The sequence below is a fragment of the Pelodiscus sinensis genome, chromosome 3, assembly GCF_052426305.1.
Source record: "Pelodiscus sinensis isolate ZL-2025 chromosome 3, ASM5242630v1, whole genome shotgun sequence".
Lineage (NCBI taxonomy): Eukaryota > Metazoa > Chordata > Testudines > Trionychidae > Pelodiscus > Pelodiscus sinensis.
Window position 1 is genome coordinate 61,168,933 of NC_143054.1, and position 15,796 is coordinate 61,184,728.

Genomic DNA, 15,796 nt, shown 5'->3' on the forward strand with positions numbered 1-15,796 from the left:
CACAGGGACGTTCTGTATGTAACCGAAGCTACAGCATGTTTATACCCGGCGTATAAGATGACCCCCGATTTTTGGGGGATGTTTTTTAGTATAAAAAGTCATCTTATACGCCGGAAAATACGGTAGATGCAAAATATACGATTCGCCTCAGTCATTTGGTATTGAAGTAAAATTTAAGTTATTGAGCTTCAGAGGAAAATGTCAGCAGCACTGAGCTGTCCATCTCTAAGAAGTCTGATGTCATGAATTGGTAAGACCAATGAATATGCTCAATTTTTTTCTAGACATTGGTGTTTCCATGACATCCATTGTCACTGAATTGAAAGTGACGTGATAGTCCAAATGCTAAGTCAACAACTTTTACAAATCTTCACCACTCATTTAATCTACACTTGCAACCTGTTGTGATGAACATTATTTGAAGCTTTGAAGATCCTCAAATGAAAGGATCCTGCTGACTATAAGTGCAAGAAGATTCCCCAAGTAGCGGTGCATTATTTAGAAAACCTAGCAATTGGATTTATAGTCCTCTGGGACTATAACGATCATGAAAAGTGCTGTCACACAGAATATCATTATTAAACTGGCTTCAATGCTTGTTGATATTGACTTTCTGCCCTTTTATCTTCTTTCTTTTAATAAAGAAATACAAGCAAACTAAATCAGCCAGTATTTGAACAGACCCTTATTTGACAGACTGTGATTAGAAAATAGATTTCTCGTTGCCATATATATTCTCCCTTTTGCACAGTCTGAACCAACAAATAAAACAGCAATTGCCAAACTAAATTTTCTGTAAAACTATTTATTCTGTGATAATGTATACCATGAGAGAGTTCATTTGTAAAGCATATATGACTGTACCATAAACCCCAAAATTATACCAGAAAAATAGGATGGGATTTTTTTATTTTATTTTGATTTTGATTTTGAGGGTTTTTCCCATTTTATTTAAACATTTGTAACAGAGATAAAGGATGTTTTTCTTTAGCAGGATAAATAGAAAAATGTGTCCTCTTAGAAAGACTATTCATTGGTGCATGTTATTATTAGTGTGCACTATTCTTTTGGTGCCTATATGTGTATAGCTAATCAGAGTTATACATGTCAATTTCACATATTCCCAGTTTTTCAAATTCACAGAGAATTTCAAAGCCACCATGTTCATTCACAGCCATCTGTCATTCCATCCCATGTGATGGTATAAAAGCAAAAAGATAAACAAAAGTAGCCTAAAAGCAGTTGTCTTCATTAGAGGAAAATGGCTTTTTTATATTTTCGGGCTGTTAGTAAATCAATAGGTCACGGACGTAGTGTGGATTATTCTTCCAAGCCATCTTTGGGAGAAATAAAGTGCCTTTTTAAAAAGAGATTTGTGTTACTTCATGAACCATTCCTTCTGTTGCATGGGCTCCTTGGATTGGCATTATTTGGAATGAGTCTAGAATGAGAAAGATGCAATTTTGCAGCCATGACAATAAGTGCAAAAGGAATAATATAACTTCTCCAAATGCTTGTTGGAACTTTATGAAACATCCTAAAAGGTGTTAGCAGTTATTCAAGTATTTTAAAGGATTTTAGGATGGTCTAGAGGCATCTGAAAAATACAGAGGAAAACTATTCCCTTCATCAAAGATTCTGAGCAAGACATCTTCCTTAAAAGAAGCAAATTTCTAATAATCATTCACTGTCCTGTTTTTGTTTCACTACTTAATTTTTCTCAGAGACATCTGGATTTGGTGAAATATATTCTGGGTGACAGACTAAAGAGAAATACATATGCTTTTGGTTGTAACAGACAGGCATACAGGCAGAGATTTCATTGGCCTACTGCACCATAAAGCAGAATGACAGCTACAAAGATGAATAACTGTGATACAAAATAATGAAGAAATATATATAGTAAAAATTCTGTTTCTATGGAAGTATTTGAAAGCTCTGTCTAGAAATGCTGTACAAGGAGTGTCCTTCATTATCATCCTTTTTCACAAAAGGAGATGAGTGAAAGTAATTCACGAGTGAATGTGTTCTTCCAGTTCACAGAGGCTGTGAGTTACTGTTTGCTGCTACAAAGCCACGACCCTTCAAACTCAGTTAAAGCAGTACATGATTACCTTTGGAGGTCTCTAGTACAATCCCTGTTGTGCTGTCCAAGATGGTAGCCATCAGACAAGTCACAAAGGTCAGCTTTGTAGCTGCACTTCTCCCAAATTTGAAGGTCCTTGAATCTCAGGTTTTGGTTTCACCTATCACAGAGACAAAAATTTGACCTACAAAGGCATCAGCAAAGTTTAGATTCAGAACAGAGCTTCTGAATTTGAAGGTGAACAGATCCTGATTCTTTTTAAATAAATCTAAAGGAAACAACACTGGTTCTTCTTCCAGAGCCTTAAACATGGTAATTATAATTCTTAAAAGGTTCCAGACAAAAGTAAAAAAGAACCCCCACATAACAGATATCATGGTGTTTGGATTTATGTTAACAAAGATTCCAATTTGTCTTTTGTGAGAATTAAAGGACGCAATATACATTTGGCTGGCCTAATTTCCCAGGGTTTGTAAGGTTACTCATACGGTGGCATGTCTCCAGATTCCTGAATAAAGGTAACCATAAACCTCTCTCCTTTTTTAAACATTTAATTGAGTCATGGAAACCTCTGGTATAATGATTAGCCTTTTTAAGTTCTAGAGAGGCTTCCTTCTTCCACATTACAGCTGACATCAGATTCAAAGTACCTCTGTTAAATACAGCCTACTGGGATGTCAGACAGAGTGAGAAATTGCTGTTACCCTAAAGAATTCAGGAAACAATCATCCCTTCAATTAATCCTTCTCTTTAGAAAAAGCTATTTAATTATTAAACAGCCCTGAGAAGAGAACTCTCTGGAACAAGCCACATATTATTAAACAAACCAGGCTTGTCATCTGGCTTTCTCCAGATTTAGCTGTGGCTGGATCTTCCTGCAACTATGCAACAGTAGCCACTGAAAGAACATTGGATTTCCTATAGCTTTAGTCTAGCAACATCTGACTCAGTTTCCATACAACCAGTCCTTTGCCCTGAACACAAATATTCAGTCCCATCACCCATAGAACACAGATGAAGGAGCATCTATGTGCAAGGTTCCTAAATTCTGCTGGTTTCTGTCCACATAGTTTTTCCCTCCCCTATCAATATTACTGAAGTGTCACATGCAGTGAAGTACATGCTGATTGCACACAACATTGTCTGAGAGAGCCGTGTGCTCCCTCTGCATCCAATCAAAGTGTTGCTGTGGCTCAATCGGAACACCCTGAACATTCTAAAAGTACGTAAGTGCAATTAGCAAAATTACCTTACCCTGGGAGACTAGCTTGGTTATGACAATCTTGTGGTCCACTGAGATGGAGGGCCACTCATTCAGACTACTCACTAGCCTCAGTTACCTATTACTGTGCTAAAATCAAGGAAGCAATGTGTACAATGGTTCCAGCATTTCATGGTCTATTTCTACCACCACCTATTTCTGCCCATAGTCATGAAACTAATCACTGCCAAATAATAGTCAGAATTTCTTTTTCAAACTGACAAACCATTTGGTTGTGTGTTAGTGGATGTTTTGAACTTGCATTCAGTCTGTGTCCTACAGAGCTTACCCAGACCAGTACAGCAATGACTCCTGATAAATTTATGGCTCTTTCCTATATAACTCTACAAAACAATATATAGGCCCCGACTGTGGTGCTGATCATTTTCAGCTCTAATCAACATGTCAACGAGTACATCATCTCTAACTCCTCAAAGTTCTATGTCATGTTATTTTTGATACATTTCAGATGATGAGGAAATCCCAAAGAGATTCCTTTAACATTCATTTATATTCCTTTTAACATCTCTCTATGAAGAGAGAAGCTGGAGATGTGAACTTTTACTCTCTATACTAGGTTGGAGCTGCCAAATGCTTGGCTGGCATCCAACACTGAAAATACTCTTGCCTCTTGAAGTCTAGTCATGACTCCCACAACTGTTATTATAAAGTAGCACTCAAGTTTGATGGCCTTATTCAAAATCCTTTGAATCTCTATAAATCCTAACCTTATTTGGATTATTACAGTGACCATATTATTAACCCAGTCAGCTAGTTTATTCAGCAACATTTAATTATGTGACTTGATCAAGTTTAGCATTTACTTTCTCTCCAGTGCTAATAAAATTTATGTGGTACATGAACTTTTGGTGACACATTGGCAGTCATAGCAATGTGATAACGAGTAGTTACAGCTTAACTGAGCTACCCCTCTGAGACTTTATAGCAATGTGATGTATTTTATCCTTAATGAATCTCATCCTTTGCTATAGCCAGGCAGGATGGAGGGGTTTCCCTCCCCTCAATTTTTATTATCCTGTTACTTATTACTCTGTATGGTGGCAGATCTTATATATTTTCATCCTTCATGTCCCCCTCCAACATTTTTTCATATGCCATATGCCTTTTTCTATACACAAAATGACTCTCCTCAGCTTGTGTGAGCTCTAATAAGGCCACAACTCAAGAGAATATAGTTAAAAGAATGATATAGGTTTTCCTTTCTGCTGTTATTTTCACACCGTCTTAGGAATCATCACCTACTCAGCTGTGCAAAGGAGAACTAAAACATTTGATAGCAGACAATGTAGTATCTTTACAATCCATATTAAAACTAAGGAATATCCCACCATTAATTGGCCTATTATATTTGACATCCATGAGTTATTGCAGGGAAGGTGCAGGTTATTTGCAAAATCCAATTAACAATGCTTGGAGGTCTTTCTAAAGCTTATGTTGTAGTTTATGTTAATGTGAGAATTATGAGGTGACGTTTTAGAGCCTATGCTAAGCAGATGTTCATAGTAGTCTTTTCTGGACATTAAAAAATGTATCTGTGAAGATAATTGAACATCACACTTTTCAAAAGAGTAGCTGGCCTAGTAGAACTTGGTACTTTTTAAAAAAATAAAGCAAATTTTGATGAAAACTAACCTTAACATTTAAAAGAAAAACAAATTCATCATTTCATTTTTTCCTTCTCTCTCTCTCTCACTCACTCTGTAAAATCAGGCAGCAGATTTGAGAAATTATAGTTTAACTAATGCTAGTGTTTCAAATCATATCAGTATCAGCAGAATCTCAACAGCTTTGATGTGTATCACTTGATATATCACTTAGCACTAGAACACCTACATATAGGCTACGTCTAGACTGGCATGATTTTCCGCAAATGCTTTTAATGGAAAAGTTTTTCCATTAAAAGCATTTGTGGAAAAGAGCATCTAGATTGGCATGGATGCTTTTGCACAAAAGCACTTTTTGCAGAAAAGAGTCCGTGCCAGTCTAGACATGGTTTTTCGCAAGAAAGCCCCGATCGCCATTTTCCCCATAGGGGCTTTTTTGCACAAAACAGTCCTGAGCTGTCTATACTGGCCCTCTTGTGCAAATATATTTGCACAAGAGGGCTTTTTCCCGAACGGGAGCGTCATAGTATTTGCAGAAGAACACTGACAATCTTACATCAGATCATCAGTGTTCTTGTGCAAATTCAAGCGGCCAGTCTAGACGCAGCCATAAAGTATAAATACAGGCAGTCCCCGGGTTACGTGCAAGATAGGGACTGTAGGTTTGTTCTTAAGAAAATATAAAACAGGAATGTCTGCATTGCATAAATTCACAATACAGAAGATACTCCTTGAGACCACTCATGGGCTATGTCTATACTGGCGGGTTCTTGCGCAAGAATGGATGTTCTTCCACAGAGCGTCCACACTGCCAGCCCTCTCTTGCGCAAGAAGTTTACAGTAAAGCATGGTAAGAGAGGGCTTCTTGCGCAAGAGCTATGCTCTTTTCTAACAAGTGTAAGCTCTCTTGTGCGAGAGCTCTTGCGCAATAGGGCCATGTGGACACGTGGCAGGGGTTTCTTGCTCAAGAAAGCCCTATGGCTAAATTGTCTGATATCTGTTTTGTAAAGGATCAATGCCCACAAAACAGATATCAGACAGGATCACAAAGAAAAAACAGTTTCTTGCCATTTCAACCAGAAAGGACATTGTCTCAATGACTTGATTACCTGCATCCTGCTTCAAAGACCTTTTAAGACTTCACTTCAAAGAGAATCCTCTGAACTGTCATTCATGCTTAAATTCGACACTTTACGCTCAAATTTGAATCAAGACACTAATTATCTTACCCATTACAAAGATAGCTTCCCCAATTATCACCTCTAATATCATTAGCTCACAGACATTTATTTCCCCCCCTTCTCCCCTCCTCTATCCCCCTTCTGTTCTGAAATTTGATTTGTCCTTTTCATATGTGTTCATTTTTTTATTTGTATCCTTTGGTATATATGGTTGTGACTATTTTCTTCCACTATTTGATCTGAGGAAGTGGGTCTGGCCCACGAAAGCTCATCACCTAATAAACCATCTTGTTAGTCTTTAAAGTGCTACACAGTCCTGTTTTTTGTTTCAGTATGGAGAAGAGCGTTTTTCTTCAGCGAAGGGGAAAGGGGAGGGGAGAGGGAGGAGGATCAGGTTACAGCACGGAGGAGAGAGACGTGAAGAGGAAAGGGGAGGGGAGAGGGAGGGAGATTGTGTCCTGGCCAGCTGTTAAGCCGTGCAGCTTTACCGGACCTCCCGATTCTCCGGCAAATCTGATAATCCGGCACCATGTCGGTCCAAAAGTCTAAATGACCAGTTTTGAACAATATCAAATTCTGCAATAATTGAGTCATTGTAATTTATAATGTTTCATAATTCTGCTATAGATTGAATGCCTCACACACATGATATAATTCCAAAATAGGCAACATTGTTCAATTTTGAATTGATTGTCTGCTGGAAAATTAGAACTGGATTGGATATGCTAGTACTTATTGAGTTTTTTTTTCAAGTGATAATGTCCCATAAGTTTTATATAACTTATGTCTCACATCAAAAAACTAATTCCTGGTTAGGTTATCACCTAAATATGGCAAGAAACTGTCTATTGCAATTACACTGCTCATTGAATTCTTGGAGGTTTTATGTTTCAAACCTTTAAAAATTCCCATGATAAAATAAAATAGTTACATATATACGCATAAAAACAAAGCATGAGTATTTGAAGCTATGAACAAAATCCAATTCTGGTGCAGTTAAATCTAATGTACAGTAAATTAATGTCTTAGCAGTAAATTGTGTTTGAGACAAAGGACGAAGGTCTCATTCATTACCTTATCACCACTTTAAAAAACAACAACAACATTCACTGGGCAGAATGATCATGATTAGCAGGGTGCTGGCAGGCCATGAAAGCCATGAATCTTTACTCAAAAATACCTTTAACCTCAAGAGTTGCAGAATACGATGTTCCCTGCTATTTGTGCTTTCCTCTGTTAAAGGAGTATTCCCCATTTTTCTGTCAGCTACAATTTCTTATATTAAAAGTTGTTCTATTTGAAAACCCTGATTTCTAAACTCTCATCATAAGCATGAAGCAGTAGCACAAGCAAATAGCAAACACAAACTTCCTCTCAGCTAATGGACAGAAAACTGATGGCATAATGTGGTCATTTGCTGTAAGGCAAATAAAAAACGGATGTAACAGTAATGCACATACAATTATTATTTTTATCATTATGGAGGAGCTGTGAACTTAATTTATAGTTCAGGATACGAGAAGCAATTGTGTCTCCAGTGAGCATAATCCTCCTCCATCTGTCTGATGAAGGCCATCATGAATACTTGGATATCATTTTCCCTCATTCAGAATACTCATATGCCTTAATCAACACTAGCTAGAAGTTAGAGTGCACTTTGCATATTTTCTAAATTAATAATTAACTAATATTATTTGTGGAGCTTTCTGCTGCGAAATCCAGTAAAAAATAAAGGCTCTATTTTCCTTGTGTGTGGGAGGGACCCTCTGTACTGGATTAGATTCATTCCTGGATTATGCCAATTTTTCCAGCATAATCGATTTGAAAGACATCTGCTGTCAAAGAGTCTATCCACAGAGGCAGCAAGATTACAGTGGTAGAAAGGGATCCCGCAGAAAGCCAGCACAGCCTGATGTATGGCTGATGCTAGCTTGTGTGGGGACATGACCAGGGCAATCAAGGGCACGCTGATTTTATACATCTCTGCAACTGTGTCTGTCAGTAGAGCTCCTTCCTATCAAGCCATGGCAATAAGTAAAGCTCCAAAACCTCAAGTACAATTTTTGACTGAGGACATGGTGCAAACACTGTCAGTGGATCCTCACATTCTCTATGGGCAGCAGTAGGCCTTCCTGAGACAGGCAGAAGCCATTTCCATCTCCGTACCAGCATGCAGGGGCACATATAGGGCAGGGCGAGCGGGGCGGCCACCGCGGGCCCCGCACTTCAAGAAGCCCCGCTCATGCGCCGTGTCAAAGGGGGGGCCCTCGTGAAATTGTGCTGCCCTGGGCCCCCCAAAATCGTTATCTGCCCCTGCCAGCATGGGTGAATCAGTGGATTCTGTATGCCTGTATGTCGTGCATACTCAACTGGTCACAAGTAATTCACGCTTAAATTACTGTCAGTTTTTACTTATAACATTTTTTCAAGTATACTCAGGGCAGGTAGAAAGAGGAAATCACTCCAAAGAGTGACCTCAATATAGCAACACCAGGAAACTGACTACACCTTAGACTGATTTTTAGCTAGACAAATGACATTGCATCTTGTAATCTGCTCAGTGAATCACTCCCTGAATCATGTACTGACCAAGAAGCATAGGGTCTGAACTGTGCATCAGAACCAAAAACACACCTACTTTTGTGCACAGTAGAGCACCTTGTGCCAGAGGCATAGCGAGGGTGTTATGTGCCCAGGGGCAAAGGCAAAATGTGTGCCCCTCTGCCCCGAACCTGGTGCACAGCTGAGCCCGACTCTGGGAGGAAGGGGGAGCTTGTACCGCATCTTCCACCACTCCTTCCCGTTTGGGGTTGGGCCCCCACACACACTAACCCTCCTGCAGAGATGAAGGAGGGTTGGACTAGGGGTGGAGAGGCAGGGAGGAGGTGCCAGCTGGCGGCAGCAGGTGGAGGAGGAGCAGGGTAGCCTAGGGATGACAGGGGGAATGGAGAGGACTAAATTGGCACCCCCCTAACATGACGCCTGGAGGAAACTGCCCCTTACCCCGCTACACCATTGCCTTGTGCATGAAATTGTTCTACTCATAATGGTAATTAGAGAGGTGAGTTAGGGAAGCACACAATACCTACATAAGATGACACAGAATGGGAATGGGACAGTCAAGTAGTGGTGTGACTGACATAGGGCACAAGGAAGCAGCTAAACAAAGCTACACAGTAATGAAGTCACTAGATCTGTTGTTCATTGGTCAGAATGTCATAGTCATTATGGAAATTAAAGACATCCATATGCTATATATGGGATTCCTATCCCTCTTGGGTACTCTGTTTTGCATGCCTATGGGTCAACAAGCCATCCAAATCTACAGCCACAGCACTTCCTGCTTGGGTTTTTGGGATGTTAGGGTAGGAGTGGAGATTTGGAGAATAGTTCTCCAAAAATTTAATTCTGCGTCTCCCCACCCCCAAAATGCATCTAATGCTGGTGACTCCTACATTGCAGCAGTGCTACATAGCTGCTGTCTCCAATTAGATCTTTATTGCCTGTCTCTGCCACCGCCAGTCGACTGTTGTTTTGCAGGAGGAAAAAACCCAGCACCTCAGGGACCATCTTGGATTCTTCTTTCACTTTTACCTCCCTTCTGTGAATAAAGTACCATCCAGCCTGCTCCCTTTTCTCCTCCTGTACCTGTGAAAATCTGTTGGCTCCTTAGTGTCATGAGTTCACTTTATGCATAGACAACCTCCTAAAGGCCTATTCTCTGTTCTTTGGAGACCGTAGGGATGGCCAGGGGCCCAAACTACCCGAGATAGTCTTATGGTCCTTTCTCACTAGCCAGCTGCCACTCCCTGACCCAGGACACTATCTCAGAAAATGGTGTAGGAGATAGGTGGACAGTGAGCATCTCTTACAGACAAACATCCATGCCTTGCATGCTAATACCAGATAGCCAACCCAAGAGTCAGCTGCAGTGACCAGGGGTACTCAATGAGAGCTCTGCTCTTAGAGGTACAAAATTAGTCCATTGTGGCAACACGGCAAACCACTTTGCATGCCTCACCTGATAATCTCTAACTATCTAGTAAGGGCGTTATGCATTTTGTCAAAAAGAGAAGGGTGAGAAAAAAGGTTATGGAACTGGAAACTCATGAGTCAAATGCCTAAAAGAAGCAAAATAGTCAGGAAATAATAAAGAACATTCTAATTGGTCATGCTGCTTCTGTGTACAATACAATTCCATCACTAAACTAGCACATAAAACTAATTTTTAAAAAATAAACTGGGGTAGCAAAGGGTTCTGGAATATATCAGATTATCTTATTTTGATACCTTCTAGCAAAGGCTAAATATACATAATATTTATCTAGAAGTGTTCAGAACAAAGTCATTCACTAGCATACAGAAATCCAGACACGAAAGGGAAAGTTATAGAATAACCAGTGCTTGTATGCTCTGAGCAAGGTTAATCACAGTAAAGTTACTGCTTTGCTTCATTTCAGTTAGCGCACAGAAGATGTTTGTGTAACAGCTATGAAAATAGGTACTGCCGTTTGTCACCTGGATTATTTATAATTAAGAGAGATATCATGGTTTGATACATTTTTAAAAATGAGGAAAGTGGTCTTTTTTCAGAAGTGGTAATTTGATGAAAATGTGTATATGCTTTGTAAAATAAAAACTATGTAGATAAATAGTTCATTGAACATTCAAAGGAAATGGAAGTTAGAGAACAAACTAAGATTGTTTAATTCATGTAAAAACTGCCAACTTCAATTAACTAACAAACTAAAAAAACTAACAACTTTTAACAGTGGAAAAATTCAGTTAAACTCTAATCTAGCCCTACATCCTCCCCAACCATCCACTTACTGGGTTTAAGTGTTGCAATGCCAATTTCCAAAGGTCACATCTTTGACTACAAATGAAAATAGTATACATTCTACACAACCAGCAGCTCCCTCTTCTCTTCCAAGGCAATTTATATTCAAAATTTCAGGAATTTTTCATATATAACTGTGCATAGATATCTAAAGAAATACTCAGATCTCCTGCTTTCAGATGAAACAAGCTTCAAAATATACATTCCTATCAATATCTAATGACATAAAAGGTAGATTCTTAATTTGCACATACCTACTACCTTACACAGCACTTTTCAGCAACAGATCTCAAAGCACTTAACAAAAGTAGTAGGCACCATTACAGAAGGTTACGGACATTTGCATAAAGTGATGCCCAATAACACAAAGTTCCAGTTTCCCCAAACCCCATTCAATTAATACAATGCCCCTCCAGCCCATATCTGCCTGTCCCCTGGCTCCACATGAATTACGTATGTGTCTGCGCTCCAACATCAGTTAGTGTGCATCTTTTCACTTCACATCAATTCATGCCAGCTTCATCCTTTCCACATGTTATTTTTGTCCCTCTTGCCTCCAATCAGTTTTATCTTTCTCCTCCCCAAATGTACCCACATATTCTTTTGGAATAGTCTTGAGGTATGATGGCAGCATCCTAGCAGAGGGGACTTTTCCTCCCAGTGCACTGTTACCATATACTGTGGGCCAATCCACAAAGAACCCTCAGAAGCACATCAGGAGTGGGTACCATGGTCATGATGATGATGATCTCATTCCCCTTTTTTATTATTAATGATGAAAGGCTCATTAATAATCATAATAAATATCTGTTATTGTGATAGCTCCCTGTGGTACTAGACACTGTACAGGCATATAGATGCAGACCATCATCTCAGCCTCAAAGAGTTTACTCTTTTTTATATGAATTGCTGTAAAATTAAATTTTAAATTAAATTCACCAAACTCCCTTAGGTAATACAAGAAGCAAAATATCCATTCAGCAACAACTCTTTAACTGTTTGCAGACATTCTAGCCACTCACCACTGTACCATTTTGGCTTCTTGTCATCAACAGATGTTCCTTCACAGCTGGCATGCAAATGCTACCTATACTTTCCTGAATTGATTGGGCCTTTTGCAAGAAAAGCATGCGCTGGATTCCATTTTAGTCAACAGTAGCAGCACCCGTCACTGGAATGTGTCAACATGGCCCAGCAACTCTGAATGTGCACTGTGTATGCAGAGATTGACTGAGCCAGCTGAGCTCAGTAAGAACATTTTATTCAAAAAGGGTTGCTCTTTTTCTATTTTACAAGATGCAAAATAGGAAAGTTTTAGCATTTTTATTACTTTGAAAAATGCGTACACACATTTCAAGTTGCTGATTTATATATTTGTCAATCTAGTGCCGGAAAGAAAATTTGGTCGCTTAAAAAAAGCAACAGTTAATGCTGTTCAATGAATGTGTGTAAGGATTACAAATCCTTTCCCCCTTCTTCTTTAGCTCAATTGTATTTGTTTTAAACCAACTAACGTATTGATTTACAATGGTGAAAAATAAAAAATTATGAAGAGCATTTATAAAGAGAGGGGGATTGGTAGTAAATGCGTGTTTCACAAAAAAAAAAAAAATGTAACCTGGCAAATATTAGCATCTGTCTGCATGCATCTCTCTCTCATATATAAAAGTCTAATTTGAAATGCCATATTTATTAAAATTAAGAAGAAACAGGTATAGACATTATTTAGAGCGTATAAGAACAGTTCATTTTGTTTGCTCCTGCCAAATATTCTGTTAACAATAATTGAAAATTGTCTATTACTTGAATGTCAGTCTCTTCTTCCATAATGGCAGTGATGACCCTTTTGAGCTAAAAGTGATGTTCCTTTTGTATTTTTTAGTAATTGGATTTCTGAAAGTGTCGGGATGGAAGTCAGAAGGGAGGGAAAAAAGAAGTTATACTTGGAGTGCTAACTGGAGATCGATGGAATATTAGTCAGAGGGATTTTTTTGGAGAATCTGATTGTGTGAAAAATTTATTTTCAGGGGCTTTGATTCATGTTTATTTTAATTGCTTTTTTGTTGAACTTGAAACTGTTTCTCCACCCTTTTCCTTTGGGCCTGCTCCACTGACATCACAGGAAATTCTGGCACTGTTGTACAGTCCGTAACATTGCATGGAAATGGTATAGAAAGGGTGTTTGGAAAACTAATTTAGATTCCTCTCTGTGAAGGATTAGATAAATACACCTTTGCATTCCAATTTCCAGAACTGTTCCCACCTCCTATTCTCAATCTTGGCTCTGAAGAAAAGTGAAAATACGCTTGGTGGTCTTGACCTATTCTCTGTTGAGTTTATATTACACAATTAGCACACAGTATGGCAGAATGAACAACAGCTTTTACTGAAGGCAATCCGAGGTCTGCAATAATGGCACGTGTAGGTCAGGAATGAGGTACATCTGCTGTCAGGAGAATATTTGGAAATGTAACACAATATCTGTCTGCATTGCTCTGGGGTAGGAGAAAAGAGAACTGACCTCAAAGCATAGCATATCTATCTAGCTTTCCCCCCTATTCTTGAGTTTTGTCACAATCAGAAATGTATTTAGTAAGGTCAAAGGCCTCCACATCAGTCTGTGAAAAATGCAGTTCTAACAAGAAAATGAAGCCCAGACCATTAATTTTGTACAGTAGCTTTAAACAACTGTACAGAATTTTAAACTGCTAAAAGGGCTTAAATCATGCAGATTGAAAACTGGCTTTAATGGACACATTTGTACCCCTGAATTTAATTTCTTAGGACCTCAATCCACAAAACGATAACCTTCAGAAGAGTTGGTCGATACACTTTGATGGGACTACTCACATCAGTAACTACCACATGATCAGACCATGTTAAGTATCTGCTAAGTGACGAGGGGAAGAGGATAGAAAGTACATAGTAATACTAATGCACAAAATATTATAGTATTTATAAACTTACTTTACATAGAACTGTTTATCCTGAATGATACCACAGTGCTTTACAATTCTCTGCATACTGGATCACTGAAATGCAACTGCATCTGGAGTGAAGGATAACAACCATGCAAAACACTGCACAACTTCTCAGACTGTTAAGGATGTCTCAGATCTTCTTTAACTTGCCTTTCCTGGGATGCAGACAGGAAACTTCAACCTTATAACAGACAAATGGCAAATTGTTACTAGCGATCATTATTGGTTAATATTAATTCATTCCTAGATCTCGATTCTAAGGCCAAAAGGAATCATGATGATCATCTAGCATGATCTCCTGTATTAAACAGACTATAGATACTGCTTTCTAGAGCAGTGGTTCTCAACCTGAATCCCATGAGACAATTGCATCCCAATCAGCACATGTACAGCCCATATGACTTCCACAGGGCCATACAAGGAGTTTACATAGTGTGTGATTGCGGCCCACATAACCCAAAGAAAGCTGCATATATGGCCCATAATAGTAAACAGGTTGAAAACCGCCATCCTAGAGAATATCTTTCAGAAAACCATGCAATCTTAATTTAAAAAATAGTCAGTGATGGAGGATATTCCATGACCTTTGGTAAATTGTTCCAATGGTTAGTTACTCTTAGGCCTTATTTCCAGTCTGAGTTTATTTAGCTTCCAGCCACTGGATCATGTTACATCAGTGTTTCTCAAAGTGGGCCGTGAAACCACTTTGAGAAAGTTGCTAACTGGTCATGCTGGTGTGCTTATTTACCAGCACCCTGGCCACAGAGCTTTGCAGCTCCTATTGGTTCCTGTTTGCCGTATACAGCCAAGGAGAGCCGCAGGAAGCGGTGAGGCTCAACCCCCCAAGCTTTCCGCAGTCCCCCTTGGCTGCTCACTGTGAACTGGAGCCAATGGGAGCTGCAAGGCTCTGCGGCCACAGCTCTGGTAAAGAAACACACCAGCATGTCCAGTTAGCAGCTTTCTCAGAATGGTTTTGTGGACCATTTTGAGAAATGGTGTGTTATAGCATTTTTTGCTAGATTGACAAGACTATAACTAAATATTTGTTCCCCGTATAGGTACTTATAGACTGTAATCAAGTCATCTTTTCCTTGTGATGCTAAATGTATTGAGATCCCAGAGTCTATCGCAGAGAGGTAGATTTTCTAAGCCTTTAATAATTTCCCTGGCTCTTCTCTGAACCCTCTACAAATTATCAACATCCTTCTTCAACTGTGGATGCCAGAACTGGACATGCTAGTCCAGCAGCAGTTGCACCGGAGACAAATCTAGAAATAAAATAACACCTCTGCTCTTATTCGAGATTCCCCTATTTATGCATGTGAGGATCATGTTAGCTCTTTTGATTACATCATTACACTCAGAGTTCATGTTAAGTTGATCATCCACCATAACACCCTAATCTTCTTCAGAGTCACTGCTTCCCATTATAGAATTCCCCTTTCATTAATGGTAGCCTAACATTCCTTGTTCCTAGATATATATATTTATAGTTAACTGCATAAAAATGCATATTACTTGGTTTTGCCAGTTTGCAAAGCAATCCAGATCTCTTTGAATCAGTGACCTGCCCTCCTCATTATTTGAATCACTCCTCCAATTAGTTAGCTGCAAACTTTAATCAATGAAGGTTTTATATTTTCTTCTAGGACATCAATAAAAATGTTAAACAACAAGGGCCAAAAACTGATCCCTGTAGGACCACACTGAAAACAGATCAGTTCAATGATGATTTTCCATTCATGGTTACATTTTAAAGCTTATCAGTCAGATCAAAATTTTGTACAGTATCAAGTCAAACACCTCATAGAAATCAAAGCAT

The 15,796-nt window shown here is 39.0% G+C and overlaps 1 long non-coding RNA gene across 1 annotated transcript in view; it reads right to left on the reverse strand.

Moving 5' to 3' along the window:
• Positions 1-841: 841 nt before the first annotated feature.
• LOC142827596 (uncharacterized) overlaps positions 842-15,796 on the reverse strand; it is a 36,768-nt gene continuing 21,813 nt past the window's right edge. Inside the window, exons 2-3 of the long non-coding RNA XR_012902281.2 lie at positions 13,961-14,155; positions 842-2,246 (exon numbers count right to left, since the gene is read on the reverse strand). This is a non-coding gene — a long non-coding RNA (uncharacterized LOC142827596). The remainder of the gene's footprint in view (positions 2,247-13,960; positions 14,156-15,796) is intronic.